We start from the raw sequence: 24,762 nt of genomic DNA, 5'->3' as shown, positions 1-24,762 counted from the left end.
TATAATTAAGCACTAAAAGAAAATGCAAGACCAAACAAGAGGTTGCTTGCAGTGTCACAAATCTGCTCATGTACCTTCATCGTCTTTAAAGCACAAATAGATGTGTTTTTCATGCGAAGACGCAAAAGCGAGTCCTCCTTCACTCAGGCTCTCAGTTACATCCTGGCCTTAAATGGAATGACTATCTTAATTAGCTGCCACATTCCTCATATGTTTTTTGGACAAATTGATTTCTAGGTGCTACACCTGCAAACTGCTATCAGAATACAGCCAGCACCTTGCCTGTGCACCCAAACCTGCTCACCTGATGAAAGGTCAGAGGGTAAGAAAAGCCAAATGTCTTTTCCATTTGTACAGCAACATATTCTCCTTATTTTCTCTGAAACTAAAGATGCAATTCTCCAACAAGTGGCTCTAGGTGGCCCTGCCTGAGCAGAAAGGGTGGACTAGATGACCTCCAGAGGTCCCTTTCAAGCTTAGCCATGCTATGATTCCGTGACTTTATCGTGGGAAAACATGCAAGAAGCAAAACTGGTTTTAGAACACACTCAGATGCAGCTTAGTTTGTGTCATGTGAACCCTAGACCGACTTCTATATACAAGTTAGAGGCAAATTCAAAACCAGCACAACCTTCCTCCATTATACACTTTATAACTCTGCTGGGAGATTTCAGGGCCAAACACTTCACACAGATGCCCCACAGAATTCTCCACCAGATGTAACTTAATTGGAACAAACCCACTATTTTCCAAATAACAACACAGGTTCCACCTTATGTTTTCCTGCCCACAGTTGTTTTGAGGAACAAAAATATTTGTCATTATTTTCAGAAAAAAAAAAAAAAAAAAAGAACATGTTTTATATCATCTTCCTGAAAAAATCTGTGGGGTAAGACAGGTCAGTGAAGTAGTGACATACTTTCAGAGAAATACTGCTCCTGGACTGACATAGGAAAAAAAGCACATTAAGAAACTGAAAAATGTGGTTAACATGGAACTATGTACCTGCTAATAGAGGACTTAGTTCCAGTCTCAAAATGGCAAATTTACTCTATAGTTCAAAAAAACCCAAATTAAAGATAATTTAGAAAAAAAATCTCACTATCAACAAAATTGCCTTTTAGTGGGTCTGCTTGAACATCATTAGGACAAAGTATGGAAAGTGTAAACCTTCTCTTAATACTTTTGAAGTGCCTACAGTCTAGATTTTAAAGTTTCCTGGAGCAGTTCCAAGTTTAGGACTGACTCTCTGCCCACCTGACTCCTACTGCCATTCTGGTTGGACATAACCTTTGCCTGTGCTCATGTCCTGTGGATTTTTAACATCTTCCCCTTACCACAGGAGTATCAGGACTCCTCTGGAATACTTAATTTGCAAAGGTAGTGAGGAAGCTTTGACAGGGAACCAAATTTAAAATGCCAACACTAGCATCACTCATTGATAACATCAGCTCACTTACACAAAAGTCATCATGCTCTTACCAGGGTATACTGTCATTCTCTCAAAGACAATAAAATAAAACATTTCTAAATCTCTCTCCTTCCATTAGTACTCAAGACAGAAGGAAGAAATCTCTCTTATAGAAACAAGAGCAACAGCTCCAGGATTAGGGTTTCCATCTGGGACAAAGAAGGAACCATTTTCAATTTCCCTCTTGCCACATCTTTCCTGTACCATTGTGATTAAGTAAAGGCAGAACGGAGAGCTGTTGATAGGCCACATGAAAAGCCAGACCTCAACTATTTTGAGGGTGTGAACTTAGTTTATGCTACATCTGCTGCCTCCCATCTGCAAAACAGGGACTGAAGAAGCTGCCCATCTCCCACTTCTGTTAGGGACTCAGATCTTGTCAAGCCCTTACACACTGGTATTACTTAAGCAGTGTACAGTTTTCACAGGAGGTTTACACAAGTGATTTTAAAAGGTGTATAGATTAAAAAATAGTAGGTGCGAGGACAGCTGTTTATGATTTTTTACAAAGACAATCTACAGTAAAATATTTGAAGTAACAAACAATGTCAGCTTTCTCTCAGCATCAAACACTTCACCAGATGACCATGCCTTCAAAAATAATGAAATGTAGCAACAAAGGCTTCTAGTTAAATAGGTTTCCAAAATCAAATTTGCTCTTCACCTCCCCACCAATCAATTGTTTACTTACAGGGAGCAGTTTTGAGTAAAAGAAAGCAAACTGTACTTGTACTGAAAGGAAAGCACAGCCTCTGTCTGCCTGCCACTGCCTCCCAGGTGGCCTGTTGCTCTGGAGGCTGCCCACGGGTAGTGGGAACAAATGGGTGACTTGCTTACAACCAGACACCATTTCAGCACAGGGGGAGCGTTGAGGCACTTCTACTCAGACCTTCACTAAGCAAGCAACACCAGCAGATTCACCTTGGATTTTCAAGCTCTGCCAACCTATATCACCCATGGGTATACCTTCCACTATATATTTTTCATATTATTTCTCTTCTATGACCATATTTTTTGCTCTTGAGACTGCAGGATGTTGGAGGAAGAAGAGGAGGACTTAAAACTTTCAGATAAGCACGAGCTATACATCATCTATAGCACTAAAACAGCAGGAAAAGCAACATAATAATGGTGTAAAACAGTGTGTATCTGGCTTTTAAAGCAAGATCCCTGGGCTCCATGACCAGACTAGGAGAGAACAAAACCATACTGCAGTCTGAGCTGTGCAAAGCTGCCTGCAAAGACCTCTGTCAACAGCCATAGAACAGTAAGTAGGAGGAGAAGGATATCCATTTTCAGATATTGCTGTAAGGTTGACAAATAATCAAATAACAACAAAATCTTGTCATTACATAGTACCTGCATATAAGATATTTTCTGTGGGAGCACTTGGAAGCTTCTTTAGTTTGAGATCCATGTGCCTATTCCAAGAAGGGAGAAAAAAATAAAAAGGAGGACCAGAGTACTATGGGAGAGGAAGTTCTGGGGAGATGGGATTGCTATCAAAAAGCAAAGACTAGGAAAAAGATCAAGCAGCCCAAAGTACAATTACAGGCACCTCTGAAAAATGCCCAGACACTAATTAGGCTTCCATTGCTCAGGTCAAGAATCCTATTTCATGGGCCCTTTGGCTTTTTTTTTTTTTTTTTTTTTTCCCCCCCACCTAGTTTGCTTGGTTCTTTTTCTTTTGGAAGGGCACTGGCATGAGCACCCAGAACTCAAGCAATTTTGCCAAGCCAATCTTACACTGCCAACCTTGCCCTTTACTATACTCCCCACCCTCCCCAACAACTGATTCAGTACAGAAAACTGCTACTCTTGACCTCCCTTCCTTGAAGGACTCATTTGCCAAGCCTCACTCAAGAGCAGTCTCATCTACAAGAACAACAGAGGCAAAAATGACTATGAGGTGCTGTGAACCTTCACATATGCTCCTCTTTCCTCATGTCACTGAAACCTCTGGAAATGCGAAATAACTTTGCTAAATTCGTTGTATTAGATGTTCTCTTTCATGAAACTGTACGCAACTGCCAAACTGCCGTTGTGTCCTTACAGGTACTAGACAGGGAAAGAGATTAATGCAGTGTGCAATGAAAAGAACAGCTAACCATTCTGTTTGATTTCAAGGATTCAAAAGGTGCTATAAATCCCATCTTCAAAGGGAACATCAATCATTAAGTCCACAAGACAGCTGTGCAGTTAAATTTCTTCTTCTATACACAGCGTCAAATGCATGAGTAAGTCCATTGACCTTGATAGAACTACTCATAAGCTATTCATAAACTTCAAGGCATTGGTTTTTGAGCAAGGAAAAATGACTTATTTCAAATGCAGGTAAGTGTGTAGCACCTTCATTTCCTAGTCCATAATTCATTTTACTGTTAATGCCTAAGTTTAGTAAAGAAAAGAGGAGAAGGGAACCAGTTTGCCTTGTAGATACATTTCAGAAAAGAAAGCAATAAACCCACCACCACTACTCAGGCAAAAAAAACCAACCAAACAAACAAACAAAAAAAACCCCACCCACATTAAATTTCAGACAAACTTCTTCAGAGTGCCAACTGAAACCTCATTCTCCAGAAACACTGACAAGTCATTCAAAACTAAAGAGAGAAACTCAGTGAGGAAGACGCTATTGGCAAAAGAAGTAGCACAAGACAGAAAAATGAAGGAAGGAGGTTCGAGAAATTAGGCTGAGCCAGGAACAAAACAGCATGAAAGAAACAGGGATGAGTCCTCCTGGGTTTTATTTCCTTTACAGTAAGTAAAAGGTTCTACCTGTAGTTTGGGGTGAATTTGTCAGTCCAGGCACTGTATTTTCTGGAAGAATCCTAGAGGGGTCAAGGAACTTATATGCAACACTTTAAAACTTACTCTCACTGTAGTTGAGTAGCTTTTATTTTACAAAACTTTCAGGTCTATCCACTGATTTGAAACTAACACGAAGCCTATTTTAATATTATTCCTGTTGCTGTCTATATTTACGTTAGTATGTAGGCTCTCCTAATACCAAAGGCGCACTGAGGCTTTTGAGACAAAGGAAACTTGACCTTTCTTCCAAGAAAGCATGTAGAAAAGGCAGGGAATAGAGAATCAAGAGACTATGTCTGCTCTAACAATTACATATACAAACTAGTATCATGTTTTTGCAAATAACAGTAGCATTACATATGAGATTTCAACGTCTGCACATGGAAGGTTTATTTAAAACACTTACTTACCTTCCACCAAGACAGTGGCATGGTAGCCTGCTACTTTAAAGCGGTGACCACTGAATTCCCTCAGTGTGAAGTTGTCTTTCCTGGTATCTGCCATGAGATTTTATATATCTGATGCATGTCTAATTGAAAACAATTTTTGTAGACATGTTCTTGAAATACCTGTATTAATCTAATAAGAGTAGTAGTATTTACACTGAGTAAGCATGAAGGATAGGAGTTCGAGATCTTTCAGTTCAGAACTAAAACTGTTTGCATTCTTTCCCCCACTCCCAGTCCTTGCATTGGTAAGAAGTACTAAGAAAGTGGCCAGTGTTTTGGTTTTTTCCTCTCCAAGACTTATCTTAGAAGACCAAAAACATAAAGCTCATCTCTTTCAGTTTCACAGATTATTGACTAGGAGTCAGGCAAACTAACTTCCAATTCCTGGTATCAGAGAGAGTATTAAGGATAGAATTAGCCCTGGCATGTATTCAGGAAAGCAAGAAACTATACAGAATATGTAAAAAGCTGATGTCCCTGTAGAGAGATTAGAAGAAAAAAGACCAGTGTTCTGCAGCCTGTAAATCCATACACAGATGGATCCAGAAAACCAGATACTATATCCAACACTTGACTTTCTAGGTACCAGTGTGGGATATATAGTAGAGGAATTTATTCCAAAACTTCAGCACATGTCAAGGTATATTTTAAAGTCTCCCTGAGATGTGGCCATTATGACGATAATCCAACTATACAAGCCACTGCCTCATATTACCCATAATACCCATCTGCAATCTATTACATACTCCATCTTATTTTCAAATTCAGAACTCGGCTTTAATTCATCAATCACTTTAATTCCAGAGATATCAATAGGTACTTTAAACTGAAAAAAAATATACATTAGTCTATCATATCTGGTTTAATTTCAGTTTGAAAAGATATATAAAGAACCAGAATTATACAGCGTATTTTATTATTGAAATGAGTGGAAGCTAAAAACAATATTGATATTTTGGTAAATACGTCCAATTAATAATAAGCTTTTGCCACACTTTGGATCTATTTTTGTCAGCAGTGGAAGTGCTAAAATCCATCCTACCTCTGCAAGTCCCCTCTTCTTATTTCTGTGAAGCAGTTTTGTGGTAAATTCTGAAGACAAACTGCCAGATAGAGTAAGGCATCCTGAATCTAGTTTCCATGCACATGCTATAAGGCTGTCCTAGACAGAATCAGATGTCCTGTATGTCCTATATGTATATCATATCTCAATTTACTAAAAAAATCCATTTTAAATATCCAAATGAGACGTGTGTAACTTCTGGTTAACAGCAACTGGGTGTTGCAGAATGAAAGAACAGAACTGGACTCCAGCTTGCCATGAAATACAAAAGGTTTCACTCAGCTTCGGCACATACCACACTACTGACAGTCACTTCTGGTTACATTGTCAACTGGATTAGATTCCTTTGGATGGCTTTGCCTTTTCTCTGGAGCGACTATTCATACAGCAGAAGTTAGAAGGACTACACACAAAGCTAGAAGTGCCGTTTCCACATGTGTTCCCAAAACCCTTTCCCCACATGGCATAGTGCTCATTTTATCTAATTCCCACTAGATGGATAAAGAACCATTTTAACCACTCCAGAACCCCAAACTGAGTTTCTCTAATGTCAGAGGTCCAATGTTGAGCTTATTAACCTATTCCAACTTCTATTTGCCTTTCTTTTACTTCCATGTAAATGTCAAGGTCCTAATCAACCAGACTTTTGAACTCTGGTTCTTCTGACATATGCAAATCCTCCAAGATGATAAAATCAGAAAACAGAAAAATTCAGTAGAGATTGCTTTATTATTTCAGAACAGTAATTGTAAAGAGATAATCCAGACCAGTTTTGTTCAAATTAGTAAATAAAAAGAAAGCCTACATAATCAGCTATATTATTCTTCCCATCTTGAAGAACTAACCAACTAAAAGAAATTGCTAATATCTTAAAGTAACATATGAGGAGCATTATTATCATGGTATTCTTTAGTGCTTAATCAGTCTGTAGGGTACAATGTATGCTGACTTCATCATCTCTCTGCTGGTATCTTCAGGTCTGTGGTGATCTGCTAAAAGAAGCAGACAGCAAGTAGTGCTCAATCATCAGAAAGAGAGGGAATGAACTCAAGGACCTAAAAAATCAGCACCATTATAAGGCTTGTTGAGATTCAGGCCCGTTAAAATTTAATGAAGTTTTTCCCTCTTTTCTAAAAATCTAATGCATGATTTTTCTCAATATAAAAAATAATACCTTTTTCTGGTAGTTTTCCAAGCTTCAACAGTGATGCTACTTCCCCTTCTTACCTTCCCTCCCTATAGAGAGCCCAGAAAATCTAGAGCAAACTTTAGATCAAGATGTCTTCTACAGTATTGTCCCAACTATCTACCTCATAACACAGAAAATTCTCACATGCACCAACATTGACTTTTATTATTTCCCCCCACTGTTCACACTGTCAACTTCTCCCATCTATGATATTTTGTCATTGTTTATGTACTTCATTACAAATAGCTTCACTCAATTATACATTTGCAAGACTTAATTTATATGACATTTTGAAAACAGTAGCAGGATTAGCTGTCTTAAATAGTTATTTGTTCCAAATTAAAATCTATGTTCGAGCCTAGCTATTCCTTGATCAGAAGAGAAATACTGAGAATGTTGTGTTAGGGAGAAAAAACAAAGAAATGAACGAAAAAATAAAACAAAACCAAAAAGCACCCAATCCCAGTTTTCCTCTTAATGTTTCAAGGAAACTTTGAAATTAATTAAGGGAGTCTGGTTAATTAGGACACAGACATCCCTCCTACTCAGACCTATACTAAAGAGTTGCCGGTATTAAAAATAGGATTTTTACGTAAATATCCAATGTTGATTCTTTGTCATTCTTAGCAAGGAAGATCACAATCATTACCCTATGAAAGTACATCTTTGTAAAAATAGGAGAATACATCAATGAACATACATTTTCTATTTCAATGTTTTCTTTCTTTCCTGATGGACTGCTCTTTCAGGACAGGGAACCATTCAGACTTCCTAATATTTTCCTAAAAGCCTACACATTTCAATTCAATAAATTTAGTTTCTTTTAAAACAATCTCATGCTTCTGAAAACATTATTTCATTAGTTAAAACCGAAGTAAAAAATTACTTTTCAAGCTTTCTTAACAATGACTTAATATCTCAATAAAAGATCATTAGATTGAAGGCTGTGCTACATCCTTGTGGGCTCCTCCTGTTCCGCTTTCTACACAATACTTGACAACCATGGAAAAAAACAGATTTATAGCACTGCAGGGGTTTTAATAACACTCTCTAGTAACATAGTTGTCTGTCAAGCAAACTTACAATTCTGCATTATACTAAAAAAAATATAAATCTGTAGCACAGATGCCTGAATCATCAAAAGGCCATCACAAGCAGAAGCAAAGTCTGGTGCTGTTAGAAGCCATTAATTTTAGTTCACAAAAAATTGGAGCCTTTCAGTTAATGCAGGTAAGAGAGAGTGTCTAAGCTCTGCTCTCTGCTATGGTCTGTACATTCTTCCATTTTGGTAATATTTAATGAATATAAAGTAAACTTAACCCCATAATGGCAGACTTGGATCTCAATCTTCTATGAAGTGCTACACACATTCATACAGCTACATAGCAAATAAGAGAAATCCCCCAACTCTATTATCTATAATGTATATTATATCACTAGACCAACCGCACTGGTGTCTGGACTTTAAGTGAGGCATCTTGGTGGGATGATTTGGTTTGTTTTTGGTTTTTGGGTGGGTTGGTGTTTTTTTTTTTTTGTTTGTTTGTTTGTTTTTTTAAATAAAATAAATGAATTAATAATAATGAGCAATCATACCCTACCCTCACAGCAGTTTTAGACTGGCATATTCTCACAACCCTCATTTTACTCTGTTCCAAGCAAGGATTTCATCCTTTAGGATTACTGTTATCAGTCAGTTCTAGATCAAGATAATTCTCAAGGATAACTCAGAGTGAAAAATCATTCACTGTGCTAGAACAGACAGTTACGCAAAACCTCTGAAAACTGGAATAGTTAGTTTGTGCATGCATGTGTTTTGGTTCTTAAACTAAGAGGTACTATTTCCTTCAGAACCCAGCCGAGCTTCCAGCAAGACAGCCTAAATGTGGTGAACAACAAACTCTAAAAGTTTCAGTTTAAACTGGCAACAAGGATTCTAAGTCTGGAGGTCCAGAGCATGGACCTTATCCTTCCCATTTCCCCACTACACTGGCCAGCTTATGTCCTTCCTCATTCTGCTTTAGAGTAGCACTGTAAAGAGCAGTCAGCTCACAGTTGCAGCCTGCATGCAACTTGTGAAACTACATAAAAACCTACAACTTAGATAAAATTTTATCCTCTTCAGTTTCACCAAATCAGGCAAAATAAAGGTAATATCAGATATAGGCAAACTTTGCATTTTTATTAGTTTCAGTTGTTATTAGGAAGGTTTCTCACCACCCAGCCTTCAAAGCCCCCATAATCAGCCTTGCCACTGTTATTGGGTTCAGTATCAGTAAATCACTCACAAGACCAACTCTGAACCAGGTGGTATCAGATCAGCCAGGCATCCGTTTACTTTGTCCCAAGACTCTTAAAATAATCAGATGATATTTTCATCGTCTTTCATGATCACTATCAAGGCAAGCACAATGGGTCACTGAATCAAGCTAACTAACACCATGGGCTGTTGGCTGTTTTTCCCAAAGAGAGCATAGGCTGGATGAAAAAAACCCTCAACTTAGTAACACTGAAAGTGTTTTCAGACTTGGCCAGGATTTAAAGCCAGCCTAACTTCACCAGTTATCCTGTAACAATTCTGCATCTACTTCTGCCTGATGTAACAACCTAACCATTATGAAAACCTATCTAACACAAAATCTGCTCTTCATGGACAGCTTTCAAAACCCAACATGCATAACACATGTTTCACATTGTTACAGCCTCTCTCTTCTTGGTGGACCATCAACCTTCTCCAACAATCACATCCATGTTTTTCCAAGAGGAGAAGCTTAATGAGAACAGCATCCAACAACAATCCCTCAGCTCAAGAAGGAGCCACTGACTCCCAGAAGAGAAGCCTGGACAATAGCATGGCATCAGAAGCAAACGCATGATAACAAACCCACTGTAAAGTGCATTATTTTTGCAACTGGCTTTAACGTTGTCATTTCAGCACCTATGCATTTCCATCTTCACTTGCATACACCTTAGAGGGAGCAGAAAATGCTTCTGCAATCTGGTATTGCCTCACAGTCAGTCGTTTAAGGTACTCCACATCAGCAGTGGAAAACAAACTATGCCTTGTTGAAAGCAGAAGAGATGAAACTTTTGCCAGAGTTCAAGCCCTTAAGTCTATCGGGTTTTCCCTGAAAAAGATCTGCAAGCCAGCACACACACAATAAGGAAACTGTTTCTTAACCTGCTATTAATCAGACAGCATAAATCCCAGGCTTTGATTTCAAAGCTGTTAAGATATGGTTTGCCTGCAGTTTCAATATGATATGCCTCTCCATTCAACTGCAGATTCAAGAGATGCAAAAAAAATTCTGACACTTAAAAAAATGTTGTATAAAAGCCAAGTCTTCAGAGAGAGAGAGAGAGCGAGCGCGCACACACATGCACAGCGTGGAATTAAGATTCTCTCTGAAAGTAATCTGACAATCTTATCCAAACAAATAGTTTTTTTCAAGTTCTTCACAGACCATCATCCAGTGATCCAACTGTCATGTTCAAGCCCATGTTATTCTCATCAAATAATGGAAACAAAGGAGCTCAAGAAATAAAATAAGTAATTTTAGAAATCTTTCAAATTCTAAGATTCACACCTCTAATACACTTCAAATGGATGACAGCACTAGTAACCCTTTCTGGTACATGAGAGGCAGTTGGAGACAAACACACACACTCCTCTCCAAATTAAGTCAGTGGACTTTCCTTTCTTACCTTAGTTTTTCCATCTAAAAACTTCATGTGAAGTCAGAATGTGTCTGCATCCTGTTCTTGCAATACACTTGCAAGTCATCCAATTATTTAACATAGTGGGTTTATTCAGAGCATTCCTGGGCCATAACACATTTACTAAATTAACAATCATTTGACAAGAGCGGATAAAATACATATACAGAGACTATTCAGATGCCTGCTTGATCTTCATTAAGAAAACCTAAAAATAATTAAAATTTAATTAATCCAGGTAGAAATAATCCCAACAGCATATTCCCAAAACAAACAGAAAAAAGGGTAGGCAAAATCTTGCAGATTATTAGTGTACACAACAGTATGCAAAGGAACAAAGTAAAATGAGACTTGTACATTCCCCCCACCCCGTGGATTATTCCAATATTATGTTCTGTGTTTGCCAACATGAATTGAACAATAAACCGCTTCATTCCCTACTAACAACCTATACACCACACAAAAAATTGCACGTGAACACCAATGAGAGGAAGAGCACCCTGATACACACTTGTCCATGTAACTCTGAAAATAAGGACTACATACAGTAACTACAAGGTGCTGAGTTTTTACATCTACCTACTCTCCCCAAGAACAACCTTTACTAGGCAGGGTTTTCATCTCTCCTTTTCCTCCCCTTTTGAAATGGAAACAAAATAGGATGGAAGGAGAAGGAGGAAAAAAAATGAGAAACTCAAAAGGGTCAAGTGAAACATCCAAGGGATTCACCAAATATGTGTTATAAGCCACATCAACAGTGTGCCTAATTATTTATTACTAATACTAACGTATTCTGAGTATATGTCAGTAAACGTCTGGGTGGAGTCTTCTATGAACCTCACCACAAGGCAATGATTTTTGCCAAAAGACAATGAATCACTTTCACACACTGAAATGCAGTAAGTTAAAATGGGGGAACATTTGTTCCATTTGTCCATTTCAGTTTCTGCGCAAGCAAACTTCAGAAGTTGGAAAATGACATTTCCCTCCCCACCCCCTTTCCCCTACTTTCTGAATCATTATGCTGGTCATTTCTCAGTTGTTAATGGCTAAATTTCCATGCATTAAAACAATAACCTTCTAACAGCCCCTAAAATGAGGGCTGACTTGACTTTACAGTCAGCAAGTGATCATTTTTCAATATCTGTCCTTATTCACAAACAATGCTGTGTGCCTTCCCACCCCAAAAGCCCAACACATATCTAACTGTTTTCAGCAGGAAGTTCAACCTGTCTTTTTGTAAAACACTGATAGCATGATCAGTTAAATCTCTGTCTTATATTTTTGCATTAAGAAAACGCAAACTTTGAGTTGGGAAATGGTGCAGAAATTTGCATTAGAAGTACTATTTTAACAATAACGTTGTTTCTGGGTAAAACACAAAACCAGAAGGTTCGTTTCCTCATGTCTTATCAAACCTCACATCGCTTTCTTCTGCAGACACATCACTTGAACAATGCTTTCCAATTCACAGGTTATATATTTTCCGCCACTGTCAGTAGCTCTCAAACTCTGGCTGCACATTCCTCCCAGGAATCTTTACACCATATAATTTCTGATCATGTGGGTTTGCTATCACCTGCACTTGAAGTTCATGTTACATTAGGATTTGCATTTAAAACCTCCTTGTACTTGGAGAAACAGATACCTTGAAATATCAGGATTCTGGAATTCAAGGAGGAAAAAAAAAGAACAAACTGAGAACCTACAGGGCAAGGAGGTAAGTAAAATACATGAATTTCCCTGAGCTGGATCGCTTGATGCTTCCACCTCTTCAGGCAAAGAGTCCCTCTGGTGCTTCGACCCACAGTTCTGGTTCCAGGAGAACAAAGTGCCAGACCAACTTCATTAGAGATTCCATAGTTGCAGAGCAGCAGCAAACAGCATCTGCACCATCATTTTCATTCTCACAAAGACCCCTGCTATCTGGCTTAACTCTGACTTATAATACCAAAAAAGAGCTCTATTTTTTCCCCCATAATTAGTATAAGCAAAAAAAAAGCTTTGTTTTAAAACTATTTTTTACAAAAAATTTCATAAACTTTTCCCTTCTACTAAAAATCATTATCTAATACCTTAAGGAAAACAACCCTACCTTTCACGATTTTCCAATTTAACTGATCATACTAAAAAGATAACAACCTGAAGAAGAGATTACCCGAAGTGATACAGAACAGATTTCAAAGCAATGTCCTACTGGCTTAAATGTCCAATTAGGCTCTTTCCTCAGGATATGATCAGTTTAACCAGACTCAGGTAGAACTATTTTAAAACTGTCCTACTTTGCACTAGAACACGCATGTGTGTATGTAAGTATATAAAAATAAATTCTATTTTGTATTGATCAATGTACTGCTTTGGGTGTCTTTCTGCTTTTTGGCATTAGCATCATATTTGGTAAGGGGTCCTTCATAATTTGACATACATGTTCTTAAACCTAACACACAGCCCTCAGGCCACTTATTTCTCCATATTAATTCCATTTAGGAAACAAGCTTTGCATTTATTGCTGGGCCATCAATGGTTTTGCTAGCGAGCACAATTACTGAGCAGTGAACAGGAAATAAATCACAATTTTGCTGTACTACTGTGGTCTTAACCCTGGCAGAAGTCGCTAGTTTTCACAAATTCATTACCAGATATCTTGGGCTAATCACAGATTTGCAGTGCTGCTAGTTCAAAACTGAAGGTTCAATTGGAGACACTTATTTTTATCAGAAGCAGATTATTACCTTAGTTTAGTTGGTGTTAAAACAAACACACACACACCACACACAGACAGATCAATTCCCATGAAATAAACAGAGTGTGAACTTGCTTATACAAATCTATTTTGCATTTAACACAGGAGAGGATCAGGCACACCAATAGCTGCTGCGGGATAGGAAGTGTAGCAAGTTCACAGCTTTTACTAATTACCCAGCACAAACTCACTGGGCTGCCCACACCCTCTGGGCAATTACACTGCAATACTACACCAGTTTGCAAGCTGCACCAGCAGATGGTGGGTATGCGCGATCCTGGTGTTCTTCGAGGTTTCGATCCTCAAGTCAACAGTTTTACACGCAACAGAAGTTGAGTTCAGAGCAGTCCTAGAGCGTTTTCTGGCATCTCCACCTGAAGCCCCACAGATGACCTGTTTATGAAGAGAGTAAGGGATTGCCTCCTCTCAAATTGAAGAGAAACATTTCCAAGCCTCGAGAGCTGCTCACTTAGCTTATAACCTCATCAGCAATGAGGAGGCCAGATCACAAACACATCTATTAAGGAGCTTTAATGTTAATAAAATTAAATGTTTTAAAATAAAACATCTGGCATCAGCTGTTTCTATAAGCTGTTTTTATTTAAGTTTCCACCCTAAAATATTGGACTCCTCAGCTATTCTCACATGTAAACCTGAATGCCAAATTAGACATCTTTAAAAAAAAGCTGTCCTAGGAAAAATTGTAAGAATCATTCACACACTTTTTGGTTTGGCACTGTATTTGGTACTTAATGGGAAAGAGCTAAGCACAACAGTAGTATTGCAATACATTTTGCAATGGAAATAGTTTTGAAGAAAAGCACTCTTATTGCATTCGTTTGCCAGCGGTAAACACTAAAATTCAAAAATAGTAAATCTTCAAATGTTTCCAGATACATTGACACGAATGTAGATTTCTTCCTCGACAACAGAGAGCTGTGAGTAAACTCTGGGGCAAAGTGGGAGAGAAAGAGACACAGCTGTTTCAGTACTGACAGCCACAAACTATAAAATCATGAGTCAAGTTCTCTGAAGAAATCAAGCAGAACAACACACTCACAAAAAAAAACACCACCCACCCCCCCCCAAAAAAAAAAAAAACAACAAAAAAACTCCACCACACACCAAAAAGACAACCCCACAGCACAAAAGGAAACCACAGAACATTTTAGTGTTTGGAATCTGAGGTGCTGTCCCACACCCCAAAAGCCTGCGTGAACTTTTGATGCTATTCCCAGATGCATAGGTTAAGATGACTGCATCCCTTCACATTTCATAAGCATCAACTCCAAGGGCTGCCCACAAGCTGCCCCACTCAGGTCTACCAATCCCAGGCTCCTGCTCCCCAAAAACCATGCAGAAGGGGAAGAGCTCATGAAGCAGTGACTGCCTCCTCATCCAAGCTGGGGAAAGCACCTCCATGGATGTTGGCTCCTTCTCAGCTGGACGTAACATGGCACAGCTTGGAAGACTGAGGGGACTGGGAGAAGAGCAAAACCAACTCTACTACCCTTTGAAGGACACATCAGCACATCAACGCAAGTATGACTGTGCAGTATCTCAACTTTTTTTGTAGGCTACTTGCCTGAAGGTTCACAGTCTAGACTGCACCCCATTTGACATCCCCAGGGTTCAACTAGAGACCACAGATACTTGTGATCGCTGTGATTTCTGCACTTAATGTTGCCTGCCAGCTCACCAAAGCAGGTAACCACAGGTTCTTTCCACAAACCCACATGGATCTTGCATTTTTTGTCTTTTGGTGCAAGCAAAGTGGCTTGCAGTCTCTGACTTAAATATATGCAGAAGAGATTTACTTCCACACCATCAAGCCAGCTTTAAAGCTGAAAGTACCTGAGAAAACAAGCCTTGGTCTGCAGTAAAATTTATTCAACTTTTCTATTATTTATTCAGAGACTTGTTTTCTAAATATATTTTACAGTCACACAACAATATTCATTAAGTACAAAAGCAGTACCATTTTACTACTAGTAGGAAAGTTTAATTTTACAGGATATCTTGTCAAGAAGATCCACTGACAAGAATCCTTATCTCATAACTGGTCAGTTATTTGTGTGGTAGAACATTCAAGTGTTAATTGCCTCCATCCTACTTCAGGACACATCCTTCAAAGTCACATGCCTCATTTGTCAGGCTTGATGTAATACATACACATTTGCTTAATTATTCTTAATTACATGCTCTGGAAGCATGAATGCTCAAAGATGCCTTGCCTATTGTTTTGTGGCAGGGAAAGTGTATGGGACCTGTTATTTTACTTCATTTTGCTGCCAAGGAATATTGCAAGATAATTAATTACTACAGTTCTATCTAAAGATTAATTTCAACATTCTATCTAATGATTTTTTCTTTTATAACCAAAACCACTTTATTAGGACTAAAAATTAAGTAGTTAAAAAGCTGCAAAAGTTTTGAAAACATGGATAGTAATAGCTATTGCCCTCAAACTTTTGGAGGGAGGGAATCAAAATAGCACCAACTTAGCCATCCAGAAAAACAATGTATTTCATTAGAAATGTGAAAACAATCTTTATGGACATTTATTTTGCAACAGTAAAGTTTTAGCTAATTATTCACTTCAAACATGGTTCAACATCTTAATCAGATGCATTATAGACTAGAATACTGCTACCCCACAGAAAGACTTTCTAAAATTTATCGTAACCTCTCAGCTATGTGACAGCCTGAATGCATCTAGACATTAACTAAAGAGCATGAGAGACAGTAGGAGTGTCCAACTTAGTGAAATTCTTAAACACATCAGGCTATTCAAGGCCTAAGAGAGCTCTGATCAAAAGCAACATCGAGTCACTCTAGCCCTCAGCCTCACACAGTATCATGTTTCTTTACAGTTCTGAGCCTTTCTGTTCCTTGTACCTGGGTAAGTACAGAAGATGACAATTAATATATAAAGAGGACCTTAAGCAAAACATGACAAAGGCTTCCACAGCCCATCTGCTCTAATTTCTACTCAACAAAAAACAAGTTAATCTTCAAATGCATCCCCAACTTCCTCATGTAAAAAAGTGACGAAAAGTTTTCACTCTCACAACTGTACTAATTGCAAAGTCTAAGCAGGCAAAAACTACAGTACATAAGCAGGAAAAGAATATTAAAGATCCCTGCCAGATTCCATTGCCTTCAACAGATTCTGAATCAAGTCCAGGATGAACACCATCATCAAGAGGGAAAAGGTCTGGCATCCAACTTAAACGGGACTCACCCAGCCAAAATGGCTTGGGACAGGGTGTCTAGAAGGAATGTAAAGACACTAGCACTGAAGTGGTTTGTCAGAAGTACTTTAAAACAATCTTTCTGTTGAAGTCTTGCAAACATATTCCCCGAGGAAACACCCATTTCTCACAGTGTGCTGTCTGAAGAAAATTTTGTGTTCTGTAGTTTAGGACTGTGTTACCTTGTGGGCTACCATTATGACCTGTTAAGACAGGTCAATGAAAAAAACTTGGGCAATTATATGCGAATTTAAATACATGAACTTCTTGACAATTCTTACTCACTCTATAAAAATCTCATGTAAACAAAGGAAAAGAGCACTACCTGTCACAAGCACCTCAACAAAACAGCCAGCCCACCTAAGTTCCCTCCATATTACCTCCTTACACAATAAAGAATCCACAAAGCAATGTGTTGGGAGTAAGGAGAAAGAAAATAATAAAATATCAATCAAGCAAACAAGCCATGAATACATGCCAGACTTGAAAAGAAAGGCTGCTTTCCTACATGTTCTTATTAACCTGCTTTCTGTCACCTTCTGCAGGACCAGTCTTGTTGCTTGGCCAACTGTTCATCTTGACTGTCACCTCAAAAATATCCATATAAAAACCAATCCAATTCTCCTGAATCCCACAGCTATTCCCAAGGTGCAAATGGCAGCAGCGAGAGTTGTGAACACAGGAAAACAGTCCCATCCCTGTCCACATTTTGCTCAGTTAGCCCTGCAGGCAGAGAGGGCATGTGTGTTGGGTTTTCTCCTTCCGTAAACAGAAGTTTAGACTCTGCTGGAGTGGACAGCAACTACCAAAAGCCTCTTCTCATTATACTCAATACAGAAGCAGCTTAATTTGAAATTGTGCATGAGTGCATGTGTTTCTCATACGTGTTGTTTAGATACACATCATAAACCTCCAGCCTAGCTGCCACCATCATCATCTTTCCTCCTGAAGAAAAATCCTTATCATTTTTCAGTATGCTCATCCAATCCTTCCAAGAGAAAACAGATACCTGCAGTCTTTCACACCAATAAAAATTTATAAGATTATGTTTCCTGTACAGTTTATTTATTGATTTGTAAGTCTCCTTTCAGCAGTGCACTTAAAAAAAATCTTCATAGTTTTGCCTGGGCAAACAGGAACACTTGGCAAAAAGATTCTGAAAGCAGCCAGACTGCAGGATATTCTGGTCACTCCAAGAGTGACCACAGTTTCCACAGCTGAGGATCAAAAATTTAAAAATGCCATGAATATCCAGCTATGAAATCATTCAGAGTTCAGCAAGCTTCAGTGACCCTGATGAGCACAGCAGCCTTGTCATGGCAGAAAAGCACGTCCTGAGGTATCCTAATCTGAGAAAATTAGAAACTTTGAAGATTAAGAGCAGGACCTTGAAATGACCCAGAGAGAGAGAAAGACTAAGTGGTTTCTGCAGCCAGTCCCTCCCAGACAGCAGGCCACTGCTAAACCCACAATGTCTACAGCCAGTAGCTCCAGCTCAGGAACACTGCAGCTCACACCTTGGTCTCTGCAGAGGCAAAAGATCAGAGCTGCAAGGCCCAAAAATTGAGTTTTCTAGAAATCTGGGATGGATAGAGACATTACTGACTGCATTTTCTACCCTATGTCTAGAATATGCCTGTTTTTCTGAATAACATCACTCGAGTTGCACTTACCCTGAGGTGATGATGTTACTAAGTCATATGGGGAAGATACTGCACACATTTCCAAAGTTCTGGTTGTTCTTTATCTTCCTCCTATTCTCTTGCAAAATGAGGACAAAAATGGGATGCAGAAATCCAGCTGGATTCTAACCAGCACTGAAAATGCCATGTTTATTGCATTTCACTGGCTAAATTCCTGCTTTAAACCTTAGGATGTCCCTTACCTTTTTCACAGCACCATAGTAACTGCTTTCGACTCACAGTTCCCAAAAATGTCAGATCATTTCCTGTCAAGCTGCTGACAAGTCAGGTGTTCCTCTGTCTTCATTTTCTGCCTGACCAGTACCTGCTTGTGCTCTAGCCAATTACTCCTAAATGCAAGGTTTTGTACTTCACCGACCTGAATCAACTGCAGCAGAGCAAACCACTAGGATTTCAGGACACCAACCTGCAAATTATTGGATATGCGCATGTAGGGGAGAGGGAACAAAACACTCTTAACCTTAACACAATCAAGTTAAAGCACAATGCTTGCACTGCAGGTTAAGCACAAACTAGGATTATCCAAGGGAAGTATTCCTTTTATACCTGCGGGCACCTCAGAAAAGGTGCTGATGGGGGCATCTCCCAGGTAATTGTCCCCTCTTCCCTCTGCAGCAAGACACATGTCTTTTTGTGCTCATCTGCAGCTCACTCACTCCCCAACAACCCCCTCATTCTTCCTTCACTCCATTCTCACCATTTCAGCCTTTTGCAACTATCACCACCTGCATAATTTATCAAAAAGGTAAGAAAGAATGTCTGGAGGAAGACTATAGTGAGAACACAAAGAAAGATGGGTCACAACAGCTACAACGGTTGCACCTAACAGAGCCAGTCCTGGGGTTGCACCTAACAGAGCCAGTCCTGGGGTTGCACCTAACAGAGCCAGTCCTGACATGAAAAGACAGCACTTCTTATTGAACCACAATTAATTACCAGAGGAACGACTTCAGAGAGCAAGGCAAAGACCAGTGAAGGTGAGGGCTACGTACATTACAACAGACACAACAGTTATTCTCTTTGATTTCACAAAACCCATTTCAAAAGATAATAATAATTTGTAGCCTAAGCTTTGATGCACCTCAGTACACCCAGTTTCATAACTCCCTACTCATCTTTGCAGAGGAATTAAGGACCTCCCAGCAGACTTCACATTACCTGGTAGGACAAACCATTGGAAGAAGCAATCACTCAACTGACAACAGACCGTACAATTAACAAGAGGTCTGCATACACATGCAAAGTACACACAAACATAACCTGGTTTTTGATGTCAAAACAACACAGTAGACATGAGATTCCAAGCAGCACAGTTAGTTCCATATGTTTTGGGATTTTTTCCTAGGATAGCCACCACAGAGAAAATCAGAATCGTGTTTCAGGAACAATTCATATCATTGATTTTATGTGCCTAAAGGAAGCAGAAATTAAAACAAGGTGGAAGGTAGCTTGCCATTTCAAGCACAAAGTCAGGCAGGAAAAGCACCAACTGGTCTCTGGCTTGCCAAATTACTTGGCAATGCCATTGTGGGGTATCAGAAAGCAATGAAGTTAAAATCATTAGAATTATCACGAAGACATCAATGGAAGGAAAAGAAGATGTGACAAACTCACGCATACAACTACAAAAAAGATCTCAAAAGAGAAATTTTTTCCTTCATCTTACTTGCTTTCAATTAATTATAAAGTGAGCTGGAAGTAAGAACTTCCTGTTCTCGGCAGCAATTTCTATCACATCTGCATAAAACTGAAGACTATATCAACTTCTATACTCAACACATTGGAAAGGAGGCTCAGTTCAGCTGTATTCAATATCTATTCAAGAACTTTAACTAATTTAATTTCTAACAGAACAGTTTCTTTTTTTTTAATAGTTATAAAAACATGCCCTAAACTGGTATGCATGGAGTAGACATGCACACATGAATATCTATAACATATTATTTAAAATTCTTCTCTACATGAAATAATCTTCAGAGGCACCACTTACATTTTTGAAAAGTATTCAAACAAAGGCAAGACTGCTATCACAAAAAGTAGAGAAACCAGTATAAGCAAAAGAGCTGCATGTCTTAGTGTTAACAAGCCCTGACCAATTCAGAATACAGTTAATTTCCTTCTGGCACAGCTGCATTACTCACATGCATGAAATTCATGCCAAAATGCTCCCATAAAATTAATTACAGTCTAATATAGTAAACAACAAGGCAAAAATAGCTCTAGACTGCTGTTCATTTTATATCTTAAACAAGATAATCACCTAAAATGCCCAGAAAAAAAAATAATTCTAAAAAGCAAGTTTTATATGTGCATTCACACAGACACATGTTGATGGTAAATTTTGTTTTCACTTTCAGTTCTCAGAGATGCTTTATGGAAAATCCATGTGTACCAGCAATAACTAAAAAAATGGCAGAAAGACAGAATATTCAAAAAACCACCCCCACCACACACACCTCCTCCCTGCTGGCCTGGCTAAATCAATTGCAGGAATTAAAAAAGAAATCAATACAAGTCTTTTCTCCAAGAATATAAAGGGAGGAATTAAATCTCAAAGCACAAAGAAACTGAGTTTATAACTTCAGGAGCACCACCCCGATATAATCTTCTACACTGACTATTATCATATAAGAAAGATTACAGTTCTCAGAAGCAACCACCTTCATTTTTCAAGTTCCAAAGAACTATAAACATTTATTAGACTAGTCAAGACATTCATCTGAATAGATTTCTTACAGTATACCATCTTTTTAGAGAAACCGTAAGAGCAAATGTAGGTAGAAAAGTAATAAAATTCTTAATCGCAGAAAACTGAAAACATGAATACAGAGTGAACAATTTTATCTTTTCTGTTCCTATACAGATCTGTATGTACCAAGTTAACCCCACACACTCCCAAATTCTCAATGTTTCTGAACAAATATGCTTATTTATCTAAATTTAGTAAACATTTACTTACCCTGCATCCTCCTGGAAGCCTTCCAGTTCATCTCTTTGTTCTGCTAGGGTGGATTCTAGATCCAGATAGGTACCGTTGTGAGACAACTGCAGGGTGCAGTCATCAAGCTGTAGAACAAAATTCAGATCATTAGATTACAGCAGTCACTCTAACATACCTCTAACATCGCCTTCCCATCTTCTAGGTCCCCAGACAAGAGCTTCCTAAAACAACCTTTGTTAAGGCTAGATGAGAAAATGGGTGCTGTTTGGCAATTTATGCAAGTCCTTATTCACTAAATCATCCTCGGTAACAACAATATCAACATAACTAAAACACACAGAAAAATTTATTTATTTGAACATACAGAAGGAGATTAGAGGGGTTTATCACAGCACCTTTAGAATCCTATAAAGAAAGAGAAGTTAATTTGAATGTATCTCTAGGATATACAGTAGAGCTTCTAGGCTTCTGGAATAAAGAAGCAGCTGTTTTGTGAGCTACTGAACATCCCCTGTGACAAAGGATACAGCCAAGAGACAGTGAAAGATGTGGCAGCCTAGAGTGAGGGTCCTGCAGTGAGGGGGAGTGCAGTCAACCAAGACCCAGATTTTCCGGTGTTCTCATTTTATGGACAGGCACTAACTGGACTCAGAGGCTGCAGGGAAGATCTTCCTAAGTACCAGAGAGGGTGAAAGGACTGGACACTCGTACCAGCTTCCTGCAAAGGTACTGAGGTAACCAAGGACCAGACCTGAAAGCATGAATCTGCCTGCAGTAATGCTGAAGGAGGAGAGAGCAATTAATAAACCTTCTTTATTTCCATCCTGTCTTTCCTCATCTTCAAGTTTTCCATTAATTTTTGCAATTGCCAAAAAAAAAAAAAAAAAAAAAAAAAAAAAAAAGATTTGGTCAAAATCAGAAAAGGAATTTGGTTTTGTTTTTTTTACAGGGACCTCATCACAGAAGGTGGTCTAGGAATATCCATCCCAAAACTCTGGCTAACTTGTTGCACAGAAATACAAAATAATTACTGGATTGAGAGAGTAAACTCAAGAACCCCAGGGAAGAGCTAAGAAGTAACATGAGAACCCCTCTCATCACAAGATAACCCAGTGTCAAATCCCAAGGAATGAAGAAAAAAGCCTTCCCAGGGCAGGGAAACAAGAAAACATTTACCAAAGGGCAGGTAGAAGTACAGAGTTGTCCTGTTTAACCACTAGGGAGTTATGTGACCATCTGCTTGGAGAACCCAGCCCAGAAGCAGATAAGCTGCCACCATTGAGCCCAGCTGGATGGGTTGCCGTGGACCTTCATGTGTCAGCACCACACTGGGGGACCTTTTGTAACTGCTTCCAAGTTCACAAATATTGTAAACCCCAGATGTGTTAATAGATACAGAATCCAATCTGATAGCCAAGAAATCTCAGACTGACCTGCCAAACAGAAGAGGTGTCATTCCTCTGGATTTAACAAAACAGAAAAAAGGTTCTTTGCATGCCTCCATCCATCCAAAGGCAGTGGTGGTGTAAAGGACACTTTGCGACAAGAAGAATGTTTAACACCACGCTTCATACCAATCTGCCACAGGTGGCAGCCAATGACTCTTTGAAGGGGTAAGCATGGATCTGAAACAGCCAATGACTCAAGGAAAGGAAATTACAGTCCTTTATCACATCCATGAATTTTTCTTTCTGCTCTTTTTAACAGAAGGGAAGAAAACCAATGAGAATCTATCTTTGATGAATTACCTCTTTTAACTTCCCATCAAAGTTATGGTTCCCAGTAGCTGTTCAGGAAAGCATGATAAGCAGCCACACTTCTTATCTGGCAGTCAGTACTAAAACTTAAGTCATCCAGTTTCCCATCACTGATTTATATATGCAAGAAAAGAACACAAATAGTCTTTGATTATTCTGGATTAACTGCATTGGACATACTGCAGAAGAGCTCATTTATAATTAGCAAGTGACAGAACACAACTTTGGGGTTAGACTACACCATTATGCTTTGCACTGTTTGAAATCTGAAAGAAAAGTTCATCACCTGGAGGAAGGGAAAGGGTAGAAGGAGGAGGTAAAGTTGTATTTCAAACCTGTTCCATTTTTTTCTTCCCTTTTTTCCTCCCTTGGGAAAGAGTAAGTCAAATAAGGTGACATAAATTTTTATGCTGACTCCTGGGGATTAAAGAAGGCAAAGAACCTCCAAGAACAGCTCTGATTTAAGAATACCAACAGTATTCCTACAATGTATCTTTCCAGTTACAAAGGATATTAACCTATGCTAATTCAAAATACACTCTTTAGAGAAAAAAGACTAAATACTACTCTGGGAAACTTTTTCCCAATAGTCCAAAGTATCTAACGAAATGCTAATTTATTCAAAGTAATGCCAAAAGGCAAACTACTAATTAGATAAATGTTCTGCTGTCACCATGGAGATTAGGAGATTTGCCCACAATTTCCAATTATACTGCATAATTAGGGAAAAGGAACTGTGCTTTACAAATATCTTATGACTTTAGTGTATTAAAAGCACGATGAGAACAGGAAGTACTTCATGTACAAAATAATGAATAGGAGATTCTACCTATGTTCATCTCATCTCCATAGTTTCACCTGAACATACTATTCATTCAAGCTTTAAAGTGCTGTACATCACACACTATATTCATTAATAGGAGTCAGGGTAATGGGAGAGATGACAATATCTTTAATTTCCATTACTTAACACCAAGTCCTGCCAAAAAGATTTTTTTCTTCTCTTTCATGTGTACACAGACACAGAAGGGAGCAAAATAACACTTAAAATGAATGTAAGTATTAAGGCAATAGACTCTAAAGCCCTCCTTATGTAGGATCACTTTGCTCTTTGCCTCCAAGTTTCACTTGCACACATATTTTGCAGGCAGAATACAAAAAGAGAAGCCACCTTATGAATTATTTTTAATTAGTAAATTGCCTGCCTTTTTCAACACAAAGGATGGCTGATGTTCACTCATTAGTGCTTATTAGTAACAATTTAGGATGTTAGTCTCTCCCTTCTGCTCAGTGTTAATCCTGTGTTTATCTGCTATGCATCACTTCTTCCATCTCTAGAGACCCTCCAAAGGGCCCCATCTAGTTCATTCACAACATGATCTTCCCAATGATCATAATTCACATTAAAACCCTTATTAACAACATCTTCTCTTAGGAGAATCAAAAGACAGAATCCATAAAGACAGTTCAAAGAACATTTAATGGAGCTGTTTTCCATAATCATGAAGGAAGACTGCAATTCTGACTTTTCAGAAATTAATTCAATTTATTCCACTTTGTTCTTCACAATTCTGTTTAACTCTGCAGTATTCCTTACTGGTCCCACAATTCTGATCTGCATTTTGTTGTTATTAAAATGCATAATTCGTTTATACTATTGCCAC

The 24,762-nt window shown here is 38.5% G+C and overlaps 1 protein-coding gene across 1 annotated transcript in view; it reads right to left on the bottom strand.

The window, feature by feature from the left end:
- Positions 1-21,466, bottom strand: part of FHOD3 (formin homology 2 domain containing 3) — a 369,637-nt gene extending 348,171 nt beyond the window's left edge. The window contains exon 1 of the mRNA XM_026841709.1: positions 21,360-21,466. The gene's annotated coding sequence lies outside the window, so the exon portion shown is untranslated. The remainder of the gene's footprint in view (positions 1-21,359) is intronic.
- Positions 21,467-24,762: the final 3,296 nt, after the last annotated feature.

Source organism: Athene cunicularia, assembly GCF_003259725.1.
Source record: "Athene cunicularia isolate RWA chromosome 2 unlocalized genomic scaffold, athCun1 chr2_part1, whole genome shotgun sequence".
NCBI classification, from domain to species: Eukaryota; Metazoa; Chordata; class Aves; order Strigiformes; family Strigidae; genus Athene; species Athene cunicularia.
The sequence above is the reverse complement of the archived record's forward strand: the minus strand, read 5'-3'. Positions and strand labels throughout refer to the sequence as shown.